Source organism: Mesoplodon densirostris, chromosome 1 (assembly GCF_025265405.1).
Source record: "Mesoplodon densirostris isolate mMesDen1 chromosome 1, mMesDen1 primary haplotype, whole genome shotgun sequence".
NCBI lineage: Eukaryota > Metazoa > Chordata > Mammalia > Artiodactyla > Ziphiidae > Mesoplodon > Mesoplodon densirostris.
In genome coordinates, this window is record NC_082661.1 from 76,011,869 (window position 1) to 76,037,724 (window position 25,856).

A 25,856-nucleotide genomic window follows, 5' to 3' on the forward strand; every position below is an offset into this window, starting at 1 on the left:
TATTTTTGGCTGCATTGGGTCTTCATTGCTGTTCACGGGCTCCCTCTAGTTACAGTGAGCAGGGGCTACTTTTTGTTGCAGTGGGCAGGCCTCTCATTGAGGTGGCTTTTCTTGTTGCAGAGCACAGGCTCTAGGCATGAGGTTTCAGTAATTGTAGCATGTGGGCTCAGTAGTTATGGCTCAGGGGCTCCAGAGCAGAAGCCCAGTAGCTGTGGCGCACGGGCTCAGCTGCTCTGCAGCATGTGGGAGCTTCCCGGACCAGGGCTCAATCCCACATCCCCTTCATTGGCAGGTGGGCTCTCAACCACTGTGCCACCAGGGAAGCCCTGTTCTTTAATTCTTATAGGTGTTTGTTCTTTAATTCTTCTAGGTCTTTGTTAAACATTTCTTGTTTCTTCTTGATCTTTTCCTCCATTCTTTTTCTGAGGTCCTGGATCATCTTCACTAACAGTATTCTGAATTCTTTTTCTGAAAGGTTGCCTATCTCCACTTCATTTAGTTGTTTTTCTGGGGTTTTATCTTGTTCCTTCATCTGGTACAAAGTCTCTGCCTTTTCATTTTGTCTATCTTTCTGTGAATGTGCTTTTCCTTCCACAGGCTGCAGATTGTACTTCTTGCTTCTGCTGTCTGCCCTCTGGTGGAAGAGGCTATCTAAGAGGCTTGTGCAAGCTTCCTGTTGGGTGGGACTGGTGGTGGGTAGAGCTGGATGTTGCTCTAGTGGGCAGAGCTCAGTAGAATTTTAATCTGCTTGTCTGCTGATGGGTGGGGCTGGGTTCCCTCCCTGTAGATTGTTTGGCTTGAGGTAGCCTAGCACTGGCGCCTACCTGGCTCTTTGGTGGGGCTAATGGCAGACTCTGGGAGGACTCATGCCGAGGAGTACTTCCCACAACTTCTGCTGCCAGTGTCGTTGTCCCCAGCATGAGCCACAGCCACCCCCCGCCTCTGCAGGATACCCTCCAATTTACCCATAGAATTCCTTTTTGTCTTTTTTTCACAGACCTTGGCAGCAGCCCTCTGTGACTACTTGTTGAGCTGAACTGATGGAGAAGAGTTTGGTCACAGTGCCCACGTGATATAGAGCTAAGGACCCAGTTAGGTTTGGATGGGTTGGTGGATCACTTAGATTCATGCTGCTTGTCTCAAAGGACCTTGAACAAGAGTATTTTCTTGGTTCGTTGCAATATCTATTGTTCAGATACCCCATAGGAGACTGAACCATACCCACTGGCAGGTAGGTCTGGTGCAGTCTCCTATGGGGTCACTGCTCCTTCCCCTGGGTCCCGATGTGCACACTACTTTGTGTATGCCTTCCAAGAGTGGAGTCTCTGTTTCCCCCAATCCTGTCAAAGTCCCGCAATCAAATCTTGCTAGCCTTCAAAGTCTGATTCTCTAGGAATTCCTCCTCCAGTTGCCAGACCCCCAGGTTGGGAAGCCTGACATGGGACTCAGAACCTTCACTCCAGTTGGTGGACTTCTGTGGTATAAGTGTTCTCCAGTTTGTGAGTCACCCACACAGCCGTTATGGGATTTGATTTTATTGTGATTGCACCCTTCCTACCGTCTCATTGCAGCTTCTCCTTTGTCTTTGGATGTGGGGTATCTTTTTTGGTGAGTTCCAGTGTCTTCCTGTCGATGATTGCTCAGCAGTTAGTTGTGATTACACTGCTCTCACATGAGGGAGTAAGTGCACATCCTTCTACTCCGCCATCTTGAACCAATCTCTTAGTTTTTTTTTTAACTTAAAAAATTTTTTATTTATTTAATTTATTTATTTTTGGCTGCATTGGTCTTCTTTGCTGTGCATGGGCTTTCTCTAGTTGAGGCGAGTGGGGGCTACTCTTTGTTGCGGTGCATGGGCTTCTCATTATGGTAGCTTCTCTTGTTGCGGAACACAGGCTCTAGGCACACAGTCTTCAGTAGTTGAGGCTTGCAGGCTCAGTAGTTGTGGCTTGTGGGCTGTAGATCGCAGGCTCAGTAGTTGTGGTGCACGGGCTTAGTTGCTCCGTGACACAGGGGATCTTCCTAGAGCAGGGCTCGAACCGTGTCCCCTGAATTAGCAGGCGGATTCTTAACCACTGCGCCACCAGGGAAGCCCAGGGTTTCAGCATGATGGTATGTGGTACACACTCATTAAATGACATCTATTACCATTTATGCTTTACCCATAGAATTCCTTTAAAAAAATTTTTTTTATTGCGGTATGCAGGCCTGTCACTGTTGTGGCCTCTCAGTTGTGGAGTACAGGCTCCGGACATGCAGGCTCACCAGCCATGGCTCACGGGCCTAGCCGCTCCATGGCATGTGGGATTTTCCGGGACTGGGGCACGAACCCGTGTCCCCTGAATCGGCAGGAGGATTCTCAACCACTGTGCCACCAGGGAAGCCCCTAGAATTCCTTTTTGTCTTGTTTTCACAGACCTTGGCAGCAGCCCTCTGTGACTACTTGTTGAGCTGAACTGATGGAGAAGAGTTTGGTCACAGTGCCCACGTGATATAGAGCTAAGGACCCAGTTAGGTTTGGACGGGCTTGTGGATCACTTATATTCAGGCTGCTGGTCTCAAAGGACCTTGAACAAGAGTATTTTCTGGGTTTGTTGCAAACCTCTTGCTGGTATCAGAAAACAGTTTAAGTGCATGTGAATGAGAGGCATCGCCTCTGTAGAGGAAACATCATTAGTTACTGACTTCTTGCTGAGCTTCAGGGCTGGCTGGATTTTAGTCAAAATGCAAATATCTTTAAGAGAACAGAACTATGCACTGAATTTCCATATGACAGAAGAGTTTTATGCATTAACCTTTACTGAGTGTCAATAAAATTCTGTATTATTAACTTAAACAGGAAGAGACTAGTTCATGCAAACCTAGTACCCTAAGCTAGGTGTTAATACTCTCTTTGTCTTTGTTAATATTACAGTACATTGTGCAGTGCCAGGGTTGGAACACAAAAGTTCAGGGTTATATAAATGTTCTGGCATGTGGAACTGCTCAAGAAAGACACTTGGAGTTCTAGCTTGTCCAGTGCTTTGACTAGACTGTGCAAGCAACATGGGTGAAAATGTAGCAAAGTGCCTCTACTTCAATGGTTCTTAATGCAGCTGCCTTTGAGGGCCCTTCCTCTAATTGTTCATTCCTGAGAGTTCCATATCTTTCTCCTGTCAATAGTTAACTATCTTTACACAAGGAAACTTGCTAAGTGTCTTCAGAGATGGTGACATTCACTATTTTTGAACTCAAGTTATTAGAGAAAAACTACCTGCAGTGTTATTTACAATAGTCAAGATATGGAAACATCCTAAGTGTTGATCAACAGATGAATTGATAAAGAAAATGTGATATATATAAGAAAGACAAAATGCTGAATGATCTCACTTATATGTGGACTCTAAAAAGGTTGAGCTTATAAAAACAGAGAGTAGAATGGTGGTTTCCAGGGCCTAGGGAGTGGGGGAGATGGGTGTAAAGGGTCCAAAGTTTCAGTTATGTAAGATGAATAAGTTCTGGACATCTAGTGTACAGTCTAATGTATAGTCTAATGACTATAGTTAATAATACTACAGTCTCACCATGCACACACACACACACACAAATGGTAACCATATAGGGTGATGAATATGATAATTAGCTTGGTTTTGGCAATTATTTCACAATATATACATATATCAAAACATCATATGGTATACTTTAAATATATACAATTTTTATTGTCAATTATATCTCAATAAAGCTGGGTTGGGGGGAGAAGAAAGCTACTTATCATTCTCATTAGCTCTCCCATCAGAATTGGTGCTTAGGTGTATACAGATGCTTTTGTGACAGTAAATCCATCACTGAAATACAAGAGAAAGCATTTACCTTTTAAGAACCAATATCTCACTTTATTAGTATAGAATGGAACCTTCTAATCACTGCAGTCTTTTCACTAAGATAGTAGATATGCAGGGCTTCTGCTCTGAAGAGAATAATAGCTCGTGTTTACTGAGTACTGACTCTGGGCCAGGCTCTGACCTAAGCATGTGTATGTATTAACTCACTAAATATGTGTATTAACTCACCACCTTGAGGGAGTGAAATCATTCCCATTTTTACAAACTAGGACACTGAGGCCCACTGAGATGAGATAAGTTGCCACGGTAGGTGGTCAAACAGGGATTCAAATATAGGCCATTTGGCTCCAGGAACTGAGTTCTTTTTTGTTTTTGTTTTTTTTCAAATTTAATCAGTTATACATATACATATGTTTCCATATCCCCTCCCTTTTGCGTCTCCCTCCCACCCTCCCTATCCCACCCCTCCAGGCGGTCACAAAGCACCGAGCTGATCTCCCTGTGCTATGCGGCTACTTCCCACTAGCTATCTACCTTACGTTTGGTAGTGTATATATGTCCATGCCGCTCTTTCACTTTGTCACAGCTTACCCTTCCCCCTCCCCATATCCTCAAGTCCATTCTCTAGTAGGTCTGTGTCTTTAATCCTGTCTTACACCTATGTTCTTCATGACATTTTTTTTTCTTAAATTCCATATATATGTGTTAGCATACAGTATTTGTCTTTCTCTTTCTGACTTACTTCACTCTGTATGACAGACTCTAGGTCTATCCACCTCATTACAAATAGCTCAATTTCATTTCTTTTTATGGCTGAGTAATATTCCATTGTATATATGTGCCACATCTTCTTTATCCATTCATCCGATGATGGAAACTTAGGTTGTTTCCATCTCCGGGCTATTGTAAATAGGGCTGCTATGAACATTTTGGTACATGTCTCTTTTTGAATTATGGTTTTCTCAGGGTATATGCCCAGTAGTGGGATTGCTGGGGCATATGGTAGTTCTATTTGTAGTTTTTTAAGGAACCTCCATACCGTTCTCCATAGCGGCTGTACCAATTCACATTCCCACCAGCAGTGCAAGAGTGTTCCCTTTTTTCCACACCCTCTCCAGCATTTATTGTTTCTAGATTATTTGATGATGGCCATTCTGACTGGTGTGAGATGATATCTCATTGTAGTTTTGATTTGCATTTGTCTAATGAGTAAAGATGTTGAGCATCCTTTCATGTGTTTGTTGGCAGTCTGTATATCTTCTGTGGAGAAATGTCTATTTAGGTCTTCTGCCCATTTTTGGATTGGGTTGTTTGTTTTTTTGTTATTGAGCTGCATGAGCTGCTTATAAATTTTGGAGATTAATCCTTTGTCAGTTGCTTCATTTGCAAATATTTTCTCCCATTCTGAGGGTTGTCTTTTGGTCTTGTTTATGGTTTCCTTTGCTGTGCAAAAGCTTTTAAGTTTCATTAGGTCCCATGTGTTTATTTTTGTCTTTATTTCCATTTCTCTGGGAGGTGGGTCAAAAAGGATCTTGCTGTGATTTATGTCATAGAGTGTTCTGCCTATGTTTTCCTCTAAGAGTTTGATAGTGTCTGGCCTTAAATTTAGGTCTTTAATCCATTTTGAGCTTATTTTTGTGTATGGTGTTAGGGAGTGATCTAATCTCATACGTTTACATGTCCCTATCCAGTTTTCCCAGCACCACTTATTGAAGAGACTGTCCTTTCTCCACTGTACATTCCTGCCTCCTTTATCAAAGATAAGGTGACCATATGTCCGTGAGTTTATCTCTGGGCTTTCTATCCTGTTCCATTGATCTATCTTTCTGTTTTTGTGCCAGTACCATACTGTCTTGATTACTGTAGCTTTGTAGTATAGTCTGAAGTCAGGGAGCCTGATTCCTCCAGCTCCATTTTTCGTTCTCAAGATTGCTTTGGCTATTCGGGGTCTTTTGTGTTTCCATACAAATTGTGAAATTTTTTGTTCTAGTTCTGTGAAAAATGCCAGTGGTAGTTTGATAGGGATTGCACTGAATCTGTAGATTGCTTTGGGTAGTAGAGTCATTTTCACAATGTTGATTCTTCCAATCCAAGAACATGGTACATCTCTCCATCTATTTGTATCATCTTTAATTTCTTTCATCAGTGTCTTATAATTTTCTGCATACAGGTCTTTTGTCTCCTTAGGTAGGTTTATTCCTAGATATTTTATTCTTTTTGTTGCAATGGTAAATGGGAGTGTTTCCTTGATTTCACTTTCAGATTTTTCATCATTAGTATATAGGAATGCCAGAGATTTCTGTGCATTAATTTTGTATCCTGCTACTTTACCAAATTCATTGATTAGCTCTAGTAGTTTTCTGGTAGCATCTTTAGGATTCTCTATGTATAGTATCATGTCAGCTGAAAACAGTGACAGCTTTACTTCTTCTTTACTGATTTGGTTTCATTTTATTTCCTTTTCTTCTCTGATTGCTGTGGCTAAAACTTCCAAAACTAGGTTGAATAAGAGTGGTGAGAGTGGGCAACCTTGTCTTGTTCCTGATCTTAGTGGAAATGGTTTCAGTTTTTCACCATTGAGGACGATGCTGGCTGTGGGTTTGTCATATATGGCCTTTATTATGTTGAGGAAAGTTCCCTCTATGCCTACTTTCTGCAGGGTTTTTATCATAAATGGGTGTTGAATTTTGTCGAAAGCTTTCTCTGCATCTATTGAGATGATCATATGGTTTTTCTCCTTCAACTTGTTAATATGGTGTATCACGTTGATTGATTTGCGTATATTGAAGAATCCTTGCATTCCTGGAATAAACCCCACTTGATCATGGTGTATGATCCTTTTAATGTGCTGTTGGATTCTGTTTGCTAGTATTTTGTTGAGGATTTTTGCATCTATGTTCATCAGTGATATTGGCTTGTAGTTTTCTTTCTTTGTGACATCCTTGTCTGGTTTGGGTATCAAGGTGATGGTGGCCTCGTAGAATGAGTTTGGGAGTGTTCCTCCCTCTGCTATATTTTGGAAGAGTTTCAGAAGGATAGGTGTTAGCTCTTCTCTAAATGCTTGATAGAATTCGCCTGTGAAGCCATCTGGTCCTGGGCTTTTGTTTGTTGGAAGATTTTTAATCACAGTTTCAATTTCAGTGCTTGTGATTGGTCTGTTCATATTTTCTATTTCTTCCTGATTTAGTCTTGGCAGGTTGTGCATTTCTAAGAATTTGTCCATTTCTTCCAGGTTGTCCATTTTATTGGCATAGAGTTGCTTATAGTAATCTCTCATGATCTTTTGTATTTCTGCAGTGTCAGTTGTTACTTCTCCTTTTTCATTTCTAATTCTATTGATTTGAATCTTCTCCCTTTTTTTCTTGATGAGTCTGGCTAATGGTTTATCAATTTTGTTTATCTTCTCAAAGAACCAGCTTTTAGTTTTATTGATCTTTGCTATCGTTTCCTTCATTTCTTTTTCATTTATTTCTGATCTGATTTTTATGATTTCTTTCCTTCTGCTAACTTTGGGATGTTTTTGTTCTTCTTTCTCTAATTGCTTTAGGTGCAAGGTTAGGTTGTTTATTCGAGATGTTTCCTGTTTCTTAAGGTGGGATTGTATTGCTATAAACTTCCCTCTTAGAACTGCTTTTGCTGCATCCCATAGGTTTTGGGTCGTCGTGTCTCCATTGTCATTAGTTTCTAGGTATTTTTTAATTTCCTCTTTGATTTCTTCAGTGATCACTTCGTTATTAAGTAGTGTATTGTTTAGCCTCCATGTGTTTGTATTTTTTACAGATCTTTTCCTGTAATTGATATCTAGTCTCATAGCATTGTGGTCGGAAAAGATACTTGATACAATTTCAATTTTCTTAAATTTACCAAGGCTTGATTTGTGACCCAAGATATGATCTATCCTGGAGAATGTTCCATGAGCACTTGAGAAAAATGTGTATTCTGTTGTTTTCGGATGGAATGTCCTATAAATATCAATTAAGTCCATCTTGTTTAATGTATCATTTAAAGCTTGTGTTTCCTTATTTATTTTCATTTTGGATGATCTGTCCATTGGTGAAAGTGGGGTGTTAAAGTCCCCTACTATGAGTGTGTTACTGTCGATTTCTCCTTTTATGGCTGTTAGTATTTGCCTTATGTATTGAGGTGCTCCTATGTTGGGTGCATAAATATTTACAATTGTTATATCTTCTTCTTGGATCGATCCCTTGATCATTATGTAGTGTCCTTCTTTGTCTCTTCTAGTAGTCTTTATTTTAAAGTCTATTTTGTCTGATATGAGAATTGCTACTCCAGCTTTCTTTTGGTTTCCATTTGCATGGAATATCTTTTTCCATCCCCTTACTTTCAGTCTGTATGTGTCTCTAGGTCTGAAGTGGGTCTCTTGTAGACAGCATATATATGGGTCTTGTTTTTGTATCCATTCAGCCAATCTGTGTCTTTTGGTGGGAGCATTTAGTCCATTTACATTTAAGGTAATTATTGATATGTATGTTCCTATTCCCATTTTCTTAATTGTTTTGGGTTCGTTATTGTAGGTCTTTTCCTTCTGTTGTGTTTCTTGCCTAGAGAAGTTCCTTTAGCATTTGTTGTAAAGCTGGTTTGGTGGTGCTGAACTCTCTCAGCTTTTGCTTGTCTGTAAACGTTTTAATTTCTCCATCAAATCTGAATGAGATCCTTGCTGGGTAGAGTAATCTTGGTTGCAGGTTTTTCTCCTTCATCACTTTAATTATGTCCTGCCACTCCCTTCTGGCTTGTAGAGTTTCTGCTGAGAGATCAGCTGTTATCCTGATGGGGATTCCCTTGTGTGTTATTTGTTGTTTTTGCCTTGCTGCTTTTAATAGGATTTCTTTGTGTTTAATTTTTGACAGTTTGATTAATATGTGTCTTGGCGTATTTCTCCTTGGATTTATTCTGTATGGGACTCTCTGTGCCTCCTGGACTTGATTAACTATTTCCTTTCCCATATTAGGGAAGTTTTCAACTATAATCTCTTCAAATATTTTCTCAGTCCCTTTCTTTTTCTCTTCTTCTTCTGGAACCCCTATAATTCGAATGTTGGTGCGTTTAATGTTGTCCCAGAGGTCTCTGAAACTGTCCTCTGTTCTTTTCATTCTTTTTTCTTTATTTTGCTCTGCAGCAGTTATTTCCACTATTTTATCTTCCACCTCACTTATCCGTTCTTCTGCCTCAGTTATTCTGCTATTGATCCCATCTAGAGTATTTTTTATTTCATGTATTGTGTTTTTAATCGATGCTTGATTCATCTTTAGTTCTTCTAGGTCCTTGTTAACTGTTTCTTGCATTTTGTCTATTCTATTTCCAAGATTTTGGATCTGGGAAATAGAATCTTGGATCATCTTTACCATCATTGTTCTGAATTCTTTTTCAGGTAGACTGCCTATTACCTCTTCATTTGTTAGGTCTGGTGGGTTTTTATCTTGCTCCTTCTCTTGCTGTGTGTTTTTCTGTCTTCTCATTTTGCTTATGTTACTGTGTTTGGGGTCTCCTTTTTGCAGGCTGCAGGTTCGTAGTTCCCGTTGTTTTTGGTGTCTGTCCCCAGTGGCTAAGGTTGGTTTAGTGGGTTGTGTAGGCTTCCTGGTGGAGGGGACTAGTGCCTGTGTTCTGGTGGATGAGGCTGGATCTTGTCTTTCTGGTGGGCAGGTCCACGTCTGGTGGTGTGTTTTGGGGTGTCTGCGGACTTTTTATGATTTTAGGCCACCTCTCTGCTAATGGGTGGCGTTGTGTTCCTGTCTTGCTAGTTGTTTGGCTTAGGGTGTCCAGCACTGTAGCTTGCTGGTCGTTGAGTGAAGCTGGGTGCTGGTGTTGAGATGGAGATCTCTGGAAGATTTTTGCCGTTTGATATTATGTGGAGCTGGGAGGTCTCTTGTGGACCAGTGTCCTGAAGTTGGCTCTCCCACCTCAGAGGCACAGCACTGACTCCTGGCTCCTCAATTTGGGATGATGTGTTGTCTATTCATATATTCCACAGATGCAGGGTACATCAAGTTGATTGTGGAGCTTTAATCTGCTGCTTCTGAGGCTGCTGGGAGAGGTTTCCCTTTCTCTTCTTTGTTCTCACAGCTCCTGGGTCTCAGTTTTGGATTTGGCCCCGCCTCTGCGTGTAGGTCGCCGGAGGGCGTCTGTTCTTCGCTCAGACAGGACAGGGTTAAAGGAGCAGCCTCTTTGGGGACTCTGGCTCACTCAGGCCGGGCAGGAGGGAGGGGCACGGAGTGCGGGGCGAGCCTGCAGCGGCAGAGGTCGGCGTGACGTTGCACCAGCCCGAGGTGTGCCGTGCGTTCTCCCAGGGAAGCCGCCCCTGGATCCCGGGACCCCGGCAGTGGCGGGCTGCACAGGCTCCCGGAAGGGCGGTGTGGACAGTGACCTGCGCTCGCACACAGGCTTCTTGGCGGCGGCAGCAGCAGCCCCAGCGTCCCACGCCCGTCACTGGGCTCCGCGCTTTCAGTCGCGACTCGCGCCCGTCTGTGGAGCCCCTTTAAGCAGCGCTCTTAATCCCCTCTCCCCGCGCACCAGGAAACCAAGAGGGAAGAAAAAGTCTCTTGCCTCTTCGGCAGCTCCAGAGTTTTCCCGGACTCCCTCCCGGCTAGCTGTGGCACATTAGCCCCCTTCAGGCTGAGTTCTCGCCGCCAGCCCCAGTCCTCTCCCTGCGCTCTGACCGAAGCCCGAGCCTCAGCTTCCAGCGCTGCGCGCCCCGGCGGGGGAGCAGACAAGCCTCTCGGGCTGGTGAGTGCCGCTCGGCACCGATCCTCTGTGTGGGGATCTCTCTGCTTTGCCCTACCCAGGTATGTGGGGGGTTTCTTGCCTTTTGGGAGGTCTGGGGTCTTCTGCCAGCGTTCAGTAGGTGTTCTGTAGGAGTTGTTCCACGTGTAGCTGTATTTCTGGTGTATCCGTGGGGAGGAAGGTGATCTCCGCGTCTTACTCTTCCGCCATCTTACCCGGAAGTCAGGAACTGAGTTCTTAAGCACTAAACTACTTGCCTTTTGAATGCCAAGAAAGACTGCAAACGTCAATTAAGAACATTCTAGAAATAATTTATTCTTGCTATTACCCCCCAAAAGGAAATTCAGAAGAAAATGATGAGACTTTAGCATAGATTATTTCCTGTGCAAAACATCTCATGGAAGTACATGCTAAAAAGGCCTTTAGAACATTGTGTGTTTTGGGGGTTTTCACGCTTTATTTCTCAGTGTAGGACAATGTCCTAAGAGTTAGGAGACTCTGGTACTGGGCTCCACTAGTAAAAGCTGTGTCATCTGTGCCAGCCTTCCTCTTTGAATCTTTTCTCAAAAGAAATGTTAATACACTGTTATTCATCTTGTATAGTTATTTGGAGAGTCAGATATAATTGATATGGAAATGATTTAGGGACTTCCCTCATGGTGCAGTGGTTAAGACTCCGTGCTCCCGGGCTTCCCTGGCAGCACAGTGGTTAACAATCCACCTGCCAGTGCAGGGGACACGGGTTCGAGCCCTAGTCCGGGAAAATCCCACATGCCGCGGAGCAACTAAGCCCGTGTTTCAGAACTACTGAGCCTGCACTCTAGAGCCCACGAGCCACAACTACTGAGCCTGCATGCCACAACTACTGAAGCCCACACACCCTAGAGCCCACACCATGCAACTACTGAAGCCTTTGCACCTAGAGCCCATGCTGTGTGACAAGAGAAGTCACCACAATGAGAAGCCCGCGCACCGCAACAAAGAGTAGCCCCCTCTCACTGCAACTAGAAAAAGCCCGTGCGCAGCAACGAAGACCCAACACAGCCAAAAATAAATACATTTAGATAAATTAATTTTAAAAAAAAGACTCCCTGCTCCCAATGCAGGGGGCCCAGTTTCGATCCCTGGTCAGGAAACTAGATCCCACATGCATGCTGCAACTACGAGTTCACATGCTGCAACTAAGAGTTCACATACTATAACTAAGGAGCCCGCCTGTCGCAGCTAAGACCCAGAGCAACCAAATAAATAAGTTAATAAAAAAATGGTTTAAATATTCTAAATGCTATGTAAATATAAAGTGATATTATTGTTGTTTACTGTCACTAGTCACATATGGAATCATGGCATCTCAGAGAGGGAAGAAATGGTAGAGGCACCAAGTACCTCCCAGACGGCAGAGGGGTGGAGCTGTAAAGCGGTAACATTTGTCCTGTATTAAGATCCTCACTCAGTCACTTATTTCTGGATAACCAGTGATCCAACTTCTCTGAGTCTCAGCTTTTTTATTTGTAAAAGAGAGAGAATAACATTTACTTCTCAGCGTTGTGAGGATTCAGTGTGACAGTATGTAAAGTAACATCCTGTCACACGCTCTTTCAGGAAATCCTTAAATAGCTTAATGTTTTGAAGATAAATAGAAGTCAATAAATATTTAAGTATTACCACATTGAGAAGAGTTTCAAGTATTCTTACTAGTATAGCATGAGAAAGGTATGAGGTGTAAATAGCATCTTTATTTTACAAAAATATGAGTGCTATGTTAACTACTTATAATTTTTAGAAGATGCGAATACTACGAAATATGATAATTTGTAGTTCCTTTAAGTTATATATACAATCAAATAATCTGTGTATAATGGCAGTGTGGTGGGCAGAATAATGACCTCCCAAAGATGTCCATGTCCTAATCTTGGAATATATGAGTATGTTATGCTATATGCTAAAGGTGAATTAGATGCAGAAAAATTAGGTTCGCTAATCAGCTGACCTTACAATAGGGAGAATCCTACGTTATCCAAGTAGGCAAGTGTAATCACAAGGCTCCTTAAAAGAGGAGGAGGGAGGCAGAAGAGGAAGAACCAGAGAGATGGCAGCATCAAGACTTGGACTGATGTTGTTGGCTTTAAAGACAGACGAAGGAGGCCACGAGCCAAGCAGTGCAGGCAGCCACTAGAAGCTGGACAAGCCAAGGATACTTCTCTCTCTACCTCTAGAGCCTCCAAAGAGAAATGCTGCCTTGCTAACACTTTGATTTTATCACAGTGAGACCCATTTTGGACTTCCAAACTATGGAACTGTAAGATAATATATTTGTGTTGTTTCAAGCCACTAAATTTTGCTAATTTATTACAGCAGCCAGAGAAAACAAACACAGGCAGTTCTGTTTCTTTCTTTCCAACACTTCCACTTTACTTTTTATTTTCTGATTGAATTGGCTGAGACTTTCAATACAATGTTTAATAGCAGTAGTGATATTAAATATCCATTTCTTGGTTTTGATTTTAAAGGGAATGTTTCTAATTTTTTGCTGTTAAGAAAGATGTTTGTACATTGTGGTGATTTCTTTTGTTGTTTTTTGTTCTTTTTGGCCACCTGGCATGGCTTGCAGGATCTTAGTTCCCCAACCAGGGATTGAACCCCGGCCCTCAGCAGTGAAGGTGCAGAGTCCTAACCACTGGACTGCCAGGGAATTCCCAATAAAGTGTGTTTTTTTTTAAAGAAAGATGTAGACTTCCCTGGTGGCCCAGTGGTCAAGACTTCGTGCTTGCAGTGCAGGGGGTGTGGGTTCCATCCCTGGTTGGGGAACTAAGATCCCCCATGTTGCGTGGCATGGCCAAAATAATAAAGTAAAAAAGAAAGATGTTTGCTCTAGGTTGTTAATATATTCATCCCTATATCAGGTTAAGGAACTTGATTCTATTTCAATTTTTATCAGGAATACCTATTGATTTTTATCAGCTGCTATATTTCAGTCTCCCCATTCTTGTGTTATATATTTCCTCTCAGCTCTGCCTTTTTTTGTATCAAGAGCATAGCATAATTAGGCTTTTTCCCCTTTCTTGTATTTTTGGGAAGGGTGATGAGTCAGGGAGGAAAGTACTCTTTTAAAATCAATGAGTCAGGGACTTCCCTGGTGGCGCAGTGGTTAAGAATCCACCTGCCAATGCAGGGGACACAGGTTTGAGCCCTGGTCTGAGAAGATCCCACATGTGGCGGAGCAACTAATCCCATGCACCACAGCTACTGAGCCTGCATTCTAGAGCCCGCGAGCCACAACTACTGAAGCCCGCGGGCCTAGAGCCTGTGCTGAGCAACAAGAGAAGCCCACGCACCATAATGAAGAGTAGCCCCCACTTGCCACAACTAGAGAAAGCCCATGCGCAGCAATGAAGATCCAACGCAGCCAAAAATAAATAATAAAATTAAAAAAAATAAATTAAATAAATGTGTCCTTTAGGCCTGAAAGTAGAAAAGACATCTTTACTGTTGTGGCATTCTCAGAGCAGCACTAAACTTGTTAGATGAATTAAAAAAGAGAAGTGAGAGCTAATTATGACAGTATGTTGTGGACACTAAATTATGGGCAGTAAGTTTAGAGTAGCAATAGTGCAAAATATATGGCTAAAACCATCTAAAGATAAATTCTCTTGTCCAACACTTTTACCCAGTTTTTCCATTATCACTTGCCTTTGTTTATGTTTGTTTTTACTGATATTTTATGAAAGGGAGATAGAATAGTCTAGGAAACTCCACAGTTATTCAACACTGTATGGCTAGGATATTTGATATTTTGTTCATATACCCATCATTTCAGCCACAGGTGGAGCCAACAACTCTTTCTTCCACAGTCTGACAATGTCAGTGTGCTTATCAGCTCAATCTGCGACTTGATATACAGGCTCAGTATAAACGTGGCTCACCTGCTTTTCTTATTCTCATATTCCAACCTCCCCTTCCATTTGCAAGTACAAACTCATAATTTAACCAGAAAAATTGTTTCTGGTTGACTGCCTATTATGTGCTCTGCTGAAACACATTTCCCACATGGGATGTTATTACTCTTGGATTTTGCCATTGCCTTGAATGATGGATTTGAGTCGACACTCAAATCAAGTTCTTATTCAAGCAAAGAAGCGAATCCTAGGACATTTTAGAGTGGAGATGTGAGAGGGGATTGAGGACAGCAATGAAGATGAAAAAGAGGCATGGAAAGGTGCCAAAGAGTGAGGTGTTACCAACGAGGACATCTTTGAATACAGTCACTCCTTGGAGCAGCTCCTGTGGTAGGAATGTTGACTGAGCAATAAGACACAAGGCACGTGGACTGCCTGCATGCCTGGGCTCTGGCAGGTGTTGATTTAGATCAAATAATGTTCTAGAGCAGCATTTTCCAAGCTGTGTTCTCTGGAGACTGTATCCTTTATCTTTTTCATGGACATTCCAGTACATATTCTTTTTTTTTAATTTTTATTTATTTATTTTTGGCTGCATTGGGTCTTCATTGCTGTGCGTGGGCTTTCTGTAGTTGTGGAGAGCGGGGGCTGCTCTTTGTTGCCGTGTGTGGGCTTCTCATTGTGGTGGCTTCTCTTGTGGAGCACGGGCTTTAGGCACGCGGGCTTCAGTAGTTGTGGTGCACGGGCTCAGTAGTTGTGGCGCACGGGCTTAGTTGCTCCACATGTGGGATCTTCCCGGACCAGGGATAGAACCTGTGTCCCCTGCAATGGCAGGCGGATTCTTAACCACTGTGCCACCAGGGAAGTCCATATTCTTATATTTAATGATTTTATTTGTGGAATACTCATTATTATTTCATAGGACATTGTTTTCTAGAGAACACTACTTGGTCCAAAAGAAATGAGGAATAGCTCCCCCAAGTCTTTTTTGCTTTTGCTATTTGTTATTGATATTGATTTGATATTGATGTTGCAAGAGACAGAAAAGAACATGCCTACAGAATTATCATGTCTGAGTCAATGAAACAGTCATGCGATTTTTAACAAGAATTATAAGCTCACTCTTGCATATTTTCATGCACAGTTGCTCATATTATCCTTGGATGGCTTGTTCTGTATCACTTTGGGTTATTGCTTTCATTCACTTATTTTTTCAACAAATATTTAATGAGTGCCAACCCTTTGCCAGACATTGTGCCGGACATTCAGGACTTAAGAGCAAACAACACAGACATCCCTTTCTGTGGAGCAGTTCCATGAAAAAGTGCTGTGAGAAATGATATCCAAGATGCAAAGGGAGCACAGAGGTAGCAATGTCTAAATTGAGACATGAAGGATAAGTAGGAGTTAGGGAAGTAAAGTGGGGTTTTAGGTGAAGAAGGGATGAGAAAGTGACAGAATGGGGCTCTGCCAGTGACAGGGAAGACCCTGCTGAAGGACTGAAAAACAAGGGCAGGTTGTCTAGATAAAGTGCAGGGGACAGACTGATGGGCCAGAAAAATAGCTATGGACTGAGTAAGAAGGAGCTTGTAAACCAAAATAAGGAATTTGAAATTTATCCCGAGAGAACTGAAGAGTTTCAGTGTAAAAAGATTTAAGAAGGGAAGATCATTCTGGCTACAATGGAGGGCAAAACCAACTTTGTGAGAGCTGCTACTATAGTGATCCAGTCAAGAGATACAAGTTACCTGGCCTTAGATTGTCGCCATGGAAATGCTATGAGGATGGTAAGTCTAATATATATTGAGCCAGTAGAATTAGCTGGTCATAGACAGTGATTGAGGATGATGAGATAGAGGGTTGAGTATCATGGGTAAGTTTTGTTTTTGCCAGCTGCGTGAGTGGTGATACCATTCTCTGAGATATAGGGCACGGGAGGGAGAACAAGGTCGGGGGACAGCGGGCAAGTTTAGTTCTGCACATGCTGAGTTGGAGGTGCCTGTTGTACATCCAAAATTATGTAGTTGCAACAAAAACTGAAGTTTGGAGATCTGGAAATATTGGTGGCAACTTAATTCATAGGACTTTAGGCGATCACTGTGGAGACCATCTAATTTGGTGGAATGGTAGGGGCAGAGCTTAATAGTGGACTGAAGAATGCATGAGAGGTGAAGAAGTGGGTGTGGTCAGTATGTAATTAGTTTCCTGGAAGCTCGTCTTTGAAGGCAAGGCAGGAAAGAGAGATGGCAGTAGCTGAAGGGGTACCCAGCATTGAGGAAAATCTTTCATGAAAACGAAAGGTATGCAAATATTTTAAAATCCCTTTAGGGCATAGTCTGAAGAAAAGAAGTTGACATAACAGAACAAGATCCCCAGAAGCCTGGGGTGAAAGTAGGGCGTTTGGGCAGAGGTTAGACTTAAGGGGGAAGAGCGACATCATTTTCTATTGTACTAGAAGGGAAGGAAGAAATCAAGGATGTAGATGCGGGCACATTTTCAGTCTTGGTTGGAGGGATTTGAGGGAATCTGTTCTGTGGATTTCTTTTCTTCTCTGAATGCAGGATCAGCTACTGAGAGTGAGAGAGTTGAAGATAAAAGGAGAGTGGAAAAAGTTTGACATCGTAGCTAAGGAAACACAGAAAGATTGTTGGTTGTTGGGAGTTGATAAATGCACAGGTGAATCTGAAGGCTCTGAATTTACAGCGGGACCAATCTGTACCATTATGCGAGTTTCTCCTGTGGTGCTGGGTGGACTAGACCAGGTAAAGATGCAGAGAAGGTGGACAGATGGATTATTATAGCATTTGGCTTTTTCCAAATGGACAAATGGAAGAACAATGGGATAACAAGACTTATTGGCATTGGTGTAGATGAGAATTTGAACCGTGTAACCTAAGTTGGAGAGGAGAGGAAGTAGAGTTGTTTGGGACCTGATAAGAAAGAGGCTAAGAGAGCAAAGGGAATGGAAATCATTATAAGGTTCAAGAACAAGTATAGTGGGAGTTATTGGGTGTGAAGTTCTGGCAAAATAGGGAGAGGGCTCAGAATGAGATGTTTCAATGTATTATTCCAGAGTTGGAGCAGTTCCAGGGGTTGGCAAAATCAGTGTGTAAGGGGAGTGGGTGGTAGAATTAGAGGGCACAAAAAGTCACTAGAAACGAGGTCTGAGAAGGTAACATACTAAGGTGTTGTTTGCGTTGCCCATGTTGATGTTTAAGTCACCTGTGATGGCAGCACTTAGGGTGAAGAAAATCACCATAAGCCAGAGGCCAAAGTCTTCAGTGAATGAAGGAGAATGACTGGGAGACCAGGAGATGATTGCTGAGGAAGGGAAAAGTGTGGTAATAACCAAATAATATGAGCCTCAAAGAAGTAGGGCTTTGTAGAATACGGGTGGAGAATTAATCGTCTGACACCAGCAATGGAGAGGCAATGTGCATGCTCAACTTTCTCCCCATCCTTAAGGTATGTGAGGGCTGTTGGAGAATTAGCAGTTTCCACCTGAGAGAGTTGTCCAAGGGTGAGCTCAGAGTTTTAATTAACAGTGATGATGAAAGAAAATTCCCCAGAGAGATTCACAATAAAAGGAAGGTTGCCATCAGTATATGAATGCCACAAACATTCCATTAAGATAGACTAGACCAGCAGTGGTTCTCCAAGAGTGGGCCCTGGACCAAATGCATTATCATCAATGAGGAGGTTGTTAGAAATATAAATTCTCAAGTCCTACCCCAGACCTACTAAATCAGAAACTCAGGGGGTGGGGCCCAGCAATGTGTTTTTTTCAGAAACTCCAGTTGATTCTGATGAATGATGGAGTTTGAGAATTCCTGGACTTATCTAGCTTCCTAATATCAAGGGGCAATGAAAAGCTAGGAAACATACATTGAGAGAAAGATTTTCAGTAGGTAAATATTTGATGTTTAAATGGATGACAGCACCATGCAGAGTGCGCAAAGGTGCAGAGAGTCCCAAACTAAATCATGGTTTTCAGTTGTCTTTGGCCTGAACCTCCCATCACGATGTGTTTTCTGCTGTTTGATCCTATTCTCCATAGGGGCAGCTCAAATTCTCTCTACTTTCTATAAACTTTTAATCCTCTCTGGCCACCTCCTAGGTGACATTGCACCCTATTTCATATAAAACATATTCTTAATTTAGATTTGAAAGAGGTCGTAACACATTTTCCTTTAAGAATTACCTAGAATGCTAGGAACTAGCTGTGTGGGTTGCTTTATCCATTATGTAGATTAACAAAATTGGTACTCCAAGTGGGTTTTGTTGTTGTAACTTTTGTCACTCATTTATTCATTTAAAAATATTTACTGGGAACCTGTGAATTGAGTTCATCCTTGGTTCATCATCTAGCAGAGGAGGTAGATAAACATACAATTATCAACAACTGGATAAGTGGTTTAGCAGTGACACGTAAAAGCAATTACTGGAGCATAGAAGACAGAGAATCTAATCTTGGCAGGAAATGGTGTTTAGGAAGTTGACGCATGGGTTAGGTCTTGAAAGAGCAAGAATGCTTTTTTTTTTTTTTGACAGGAAAGTAGGATTTATGGGTGGGCGTGAGTAAGGAAGGGACATCGCCAAGGTTCTCGTGAGTGCAGGGCCCGCCATTGGTCCAGGGACCACGATTAGGGATGTATTTGATCCCACAGCCATCCGGGATGAACTGCTTTTCTGCCACTGTGTTTTCAAATTCATCTGCATTAAACTTCGTAAATCCCCACTTCTTGGAGATGCCGATCTTCTGGTGGCCAGGGAACTTGAACTTGGCCCTGCTGAGGGCTCAATCACATGCTCCTTTATTCAAAGTTTGGTACGGATGAACTTTATGACTTGGCCTGTGTGGACCCTGGCCACTGTGCCCTGGGGCTTCCCAAAGGCACAATGCATACCTGTCTGGAGCCTAGACGGGGGACAGCATGACAGTCATGAAGGTCCACTGGAAAGGGCTCTCTCCAAGGTCCCTTAGGGCAACATGCACAGGCAACAGGCTGCATGCACTACTGAGGAGGCTGCTGTTCACAGCCGTTGCACACCAGGCCCCCAGGAGGAAAAGAGCACCTTCGCCTTAACTGGCTGCAAAAAAAGAGAGCAAGAATTCTTTAGATGAATGGTGGGGATGGGGATGGAGACTGTTTCAGGCCTAGGAAACAGCCAAAGGGATCCTCAAATAGTTTAACATGGGAAAACCTTTGGGTGAGGGTTGCTGACCAGCAAGCAATGATGCTATAAAGCTAGACAGAGTGGGATCACAAAGGCCTTTGTACTTTATACCAAAATAAGTATCTGCATGATAATGGGGGACTGCGGAGGATTGTAAGCAGGGGAATGGCATGGTTAATTTCCCTGAAGAACTGTTTTCAGTGAAGTTGGTTTTGGCACATGCACTTGGCTTATAATGAGGAACATTATGAAAAGCTGCTGTTATGTTCATTGTAGGAGTGCCCTAAATGACAGTGCCCACTCTAAGAAATCTCAGATAAGACACTTCTTATCAATCAGCTTTGATTCTTTTGAGGAAGTAGTATGTTTCACTTTATGGATGATGTAAACATGTAAACTTATTTATTTATTTTTTGTTATGGACACCGAGAAACTGAGAGCCATACAATTTTGTCTTACATCTTTTCAATACAGCTTTCTTTATGACCTTGAAATTTGTTTAAGTATGGTTTTCTTGGTTATTTTAAAATGTATTTAATTTCTTTATAAGTGTTTGTTTAATGTGCCTCAAATGCTATATGAAATGAAATGGGAGGATAACTTCATAAATAAATAAGATACGGCCATATTTGCTTTCTCTGACTCATCAGAGTAGTATCGGGTACAAGGTGGAGGCGAGGTGGTTATTAGAGGCAGGGAGGCCAGCTCAGAGGCTCTTCTAAAAGTCTGAGAGAGAGCCGGGGGGTGCCTAGGCCGAGGCAGTGGCAATGAATGAGGAGAAGGGAGGTGGATCTCCGAGATATTTAGGAGGTAGAATTGAAGGGATTTGGTAATTAGATGCTGTACGTATGAAGGAATGGGTGGGTGATGAGATGCAGGTGGTGTCCAGAATGATTCTGACTTTTCTATCATGTTTGCTTGAATGCAAGGTGGGGGATGGTATGTTCACTGTCATATGGAAGTTTGTAAGAGAACCGGGTGTAAACATGATGAGCTACCTGTGGACATACAGATAGATGTGCCTGTAACAGTTGGTCAGGAAGGTAGAAGAAAATCTGCAATGCAGATAGCAACTTGGTCTTTGTGGGAGTGAATGAGTTTTCCTGGAGAAAAAGTGTGATGGAGAAGAGCAAAAGCAAAAGAAGCATGTAGGTCAGAGTCCTGAGGATTATCATTTAATGGTCAGGTAGAGGAGAAAGAGCTGGCAAAGGAAAATGAGAAAGAAAAGTAGAAGATACACTGTTGGTGGGAATGTAAATTGGTGCAACCACCATGGAAAACAATATGGAGTTTCTTCAAAAAACTAAAAATAGAGTTGCCATATGATCCAGCAATCCCACTCCTGGGCATATATCCAGACAAAACTATAATTCGAAAGGATACATGCATCTTTATATTCATAGCAGCACTATTCACAATAGCCAAGACGTGAAAACAACCTAAAAGTCTATCCACAGATGAATGGATAAAGAAGATGTGGTACATATATACAATAGAATACCACTCAGCCATAAAAAATAATGAAATGATGCCATTTGCAGCAACATGGATGGACCTAGAGATGATCATACTAAGTGAAGTAAGTCAGAAAAAGACAAACACCATATGATATCATTTATATGTAGAATCTAAAATATGACACAAATGAACATATATCTATGAAACAGAAACAGACTCACAGACATAGAGAACAGACTTGTGATTGCCAAGAGGGAGGTGGGTGGGGAGGGGAAGGACTGGGAGTTTGGGATGAGCAGATGCAAACTATTATATATAGAATAGATAAACAACAAGGTCTTACTGTATAGCACAGGATATTCAATATCCTGGGATAAACCGTAATGGAAAAGACTATGAAAAAGAATATATATGTGTAAAACTGAATCACTTTGCTGTACAGCAGAAGTTAACACGACGTTGTAAATCAACTATACTTCAATAAAAGTAAAAAAAAAAAAAAAGAAAAGTAGGACAAAACAAGAGTGAAGGGACATGGGAGCTAAAGGAGAGTGTTTAAGAGGGTCGCATGCATCTAATGTTATTGGTAAAGGCAAAAACGATGAGGGCTGAAAAGTGTGCTCTTTTAGTTAGGACCTAAAAATAATTGATGACCTCAGTGGGGCATTTTGTCATTCATTATTCAATACATTGACATGATTACTATGTACTACATTCTAATCACATGATGATAACTGATTTGATGTGGTGCAGATAAGAGTCAACTGAGCATAAGGAACTTTAATTCATCAAGACAGGGAATTCTGGAAGAAAAGTGAATTTGGAGGAGAAGCTCAGTATAGTTCTTACTATCTAATAAACAGAAAGTACTAGTCTTTTTTAGAAAATCACTATAGCTAGGCACTATGTTGAATGGCAGTGTTGCAATATTGTGGGAAAGTGGAATAAAATTCTTTACGGACTATGTTTAAATCAGAGAAAATAGACCAAGGTGTTCATGAACATCAATAAAGCTTTATAACAATACAATTCATTACCATTGTTTGGATTAATATTGTAATAATTACACAATTTTTACATTATGAAAATAAGTCATAAATAGTGTAAAAATAATTCTGAAGATCAACTTCTCACAAACTAGGAACCCTGAAAACAAGTTAAAAAAGCAAATAAAAACAAATTAGAAACTGAACACAAGGCAATTATCTCCAGGCTGCAAATCAAAAACCACATGCGTCTTTTGATTCAGTAATCTCAGCTGGAGAAATTACAATGAAATGAAATAAGAAATCAAACAGGGACAATTCAATCTTTCAATTATTTACACTATTGAGAAAAACAGGTTTGTGCCATATTTACAGTGATAAGACACAACACATTCTTAGAATAATCAATTACATGAGACTGGCCCACAAAACATTAAGAAAAATATGCAGTGTAATGCTTGCCAAAATATATTTTTTTTGCATTTTTCTCTTACTTTGTATTCATGTGATTTTTTGGCAATATAAAAATAGCTGCACATAGAGATGAACTTTAAAATGTAAAAAATACAAATAAAAATATAATATTTTCTAAAGGAAAATCAGATACATACATCTTTTAAAAATGTTATTAAATTGAATGAGACATTTACAACAGTATAAAGAATATTCACATAAATGTCAATATATGTAAGACATTCTTTTGTGAATCCAATTTATTAATATTTCTGAGATATGTGAGAATATCCACTGCATTTTGAGAAATGTTGGTACTTTGTTATCAATAAATCAAACGTAATAGGTCAGGTTGAAAAAGTCTTATTCCCAGAAGGACAGTTCTGTCAATAAGCAGCATAGGGGAACTTATGCATTTAAATACATTTAAAAAATCAGAAATGCCATTAAAATGTTTCAGTATTGAATTAGCAAAAACAAAATCCACTAAAAATTTAAGTTGGAAGGGTATCTCTGCTATAGTATATAGTAAATCCAGCTGATATGAAGCTATTTCAACAAAAATGGGAAAAAGTAGGGACTGAAGGTCTTTATATTCTAAAATAACTTAGCAGAATCATATTGGTCAAGTGTGTTAATTCCACTAGGAATGAATTGTTTTAACAGCCAGAATCACATGTGACTGTTCTAAATCATTAGTTTTGAGAATATAAGATTACGTTGTTATGGACTTGACTTTCTAGAGATAGCAAGGTTTTTGTTTTTTTGTTTTGGCAGAAATTAGAAAAGTTCATTTCTGGTAATGTTAATTATTAATAAAACTTGATTATCAAGAAATAGAGAAAAACAAGATTTCAAATATCAATATCTGCATGTTCCTAAGATCATTTATTAGAAGATATGAAAACATCACCCACCTTAACAAGCATAGCTTATTTCTGGGCAAGATTATATATAGTGGTCAAAAAAAAAAGATGAAAAGTGGTGTTAACTTTTTATGCTATAATAGTAACATTAAAAATAAAACTTTGGAAAATTAAGCATGTTTTCTAAGTGATAAAAATATAATACCAGTTAATTTTTCCACAGATACTGACATGCTGATTTGACCACTTCTAAACTAGTAGAGAGGTGTATATATATATATATATATATATATATATATATATATATATATATATAGTAGACAAAGGACATATAGAATGAACTACTGGATGCATAAGAGTTCTTACTATTCCATCAGAACATCATGCATAGGATTCAAGAACAGACTTTTTTTTTGGTAGAAATTCAAGATATTCTCATGTTTCCTATGAAATCAAATAAGAAAGAAAAACCTTTCAAGACTGCTTTTCATAATGAAAATGAAAACTAGAAGAAAAATTTTGGCATATTTATGGGTCAGGTACTCTATGAATGTGTGCAGACTTGTCTAATGTTGGTTTTGTCATGCTTAATCAAATTCTATAAGCTAAAAATGAGAGTAAAAGTTGATAAAGGCATATGGTATATGAAATGAACATGAAATAAGAGGATCCACAATCCAAGTACACACATATCATCTATAGGTACACTGTTTTGTTTTCTTTTACTTTAAGAAAAACTGGTCATTGAACCATAATTATAGTAAATCCATAAACTTGAAAAATAAAATCATGCACTAACAGTTTAGGAATGCTATTAAACAGAGAAATGAAATTATCCATAGTAGAGTTGCATTGTCCATAAAGAAAAAGAAAAGAAATACATTAGCACCAACATAAACGGAAAACAATTTTAAAGCTAAAACACATACCAGTTTGGCATCCTTAACAGATGCTTATCAGAAATAGAACCTGATCTTGACTTATTTCCAATGTCTTTCATGTATTTTTTCTTAATCTTCTATCCAATAATAGAAATTAAAAGAAAGCAAACAAAGAAAAATATGTAGCTGCCAACACATAATATCGGCAGACACATTCATTAGTTCATTAGGCAATTATTTGAGGATTCTCTATATTGATAAAAAAATGGATGATTTAAAATATTTTAGTAACAAAAGTTAAAGATTATGCATATTGGTTAAGACCTAGCAGTTCCATGGAACAAAGAAGAGGACCATGGTCCTTTTGTTTTCCCCAAGGAAATGTATTGAAAGTTTACAGCTTCCTTTAATCATGGAATAAAAGGCAATATTGTCAAATCAGTTATAGAGTAAAACCTCAATATACACATAGGACAAAACAGTATTCTTAAAGGGCTGTGTTTAAAAAATACATATATTTTTTGTACGTGAAATATTTCTCTTTTGATGTTAAGGTATTCTCTTTTGAAGCTGTGCAACTTTTAAATAGTGATCCATCTCAATTCCTCTTTCTACTAGAGGAGTAGAAAGAAAGATAGATAGGAAGAAATATAGCCACCAGATTTTTCTCAAGACACTACTGTTTGTTTTCCTGAAGAGATTGTGGTTTTACTCGCTTTAGTTCATTTTTCCAAAGCATTTAAGACAAATTGTTTCAGACACTGAATAAAATACCTTATCCTAACCAGATCATACAAGAGATGGGTAGAAAAGGCCCTCTGTTGTTTTAAAAATGCTAAACTGGTTTCAGAGTGTGGAATGTTACTAGAGATGTTACCAATTTGATCGATAGATTAGTTCAAACATCTTTCCATTCTTGAAAACGTAATGGAAACAAAAAGAAGGCATTTTGTATAACTGAGCATTTGTTTATATATTATGAAAGAGATCATAAGGATCTTAGGATCCTTGTCTTATAATCATATTTTAACTGTTGTCACCATAAGCCAATGATGAGATAATTTCCCCTCCGCTGGTGAAAACCTATACATGAAACCAGAAATTTTCCCACAAAATGGCATGAAATGAGAAATTATATTGTCCAATGGGCTGAAAGAGTGACTACTCCTCATTGATGATGTTTCTCCTAATGTAACCCTTCCACTTAGAACAAGTCATTTCAAAACATGCTATCAACTCTTTACTGTGCAAAGAAATGCTCAGTCTAATACAGTTAGGTAACTTTTGAGCAAGTAGTTGAAAAATACTCTTTATGGCAACTATATTTCACAGCTTTCTGAGATCTCAGATTTGGTCTGTGCATAAGACAAACATTGAGAAATGTAAAAAAGATAAAGAAATCTAAATACAGACACAACTTAGAACTAAATAGAACTACAAGAAATAGAAATGAGTTGATACAATCAACTGTGACCAAATCTTGACTTTATCTTAACTGATAATCACTATATATGTTATATTCATCATACAAAAACAAGTCAAAAAGTACTGAAAAATTGTTTAACTTTGATGCTTT

At 40.1% G+C, this 25,856-nt stretch overlaps 1 non-coding gene across 1 annotated transcript; it reads right to left on the bottom strand.

Moving 5' to 3' along the window:
• Nucleotides 1–19,420: 19,420 nt before the first annotated feature.
• Nucleotides 19,421–19,555, bottom strand: LOC132501647 (small nucleolar RNA SNORA70). Its single transcript, XR_009534276.1, has one exon. It is a non-coding gene; the product is annotated as a small nucleolar RNA SNORA70 (small nucleolar RNA).
• Between the last annotated feature and the right edge of the window lie 6,301 nt (nucleotides 19,556–25,856).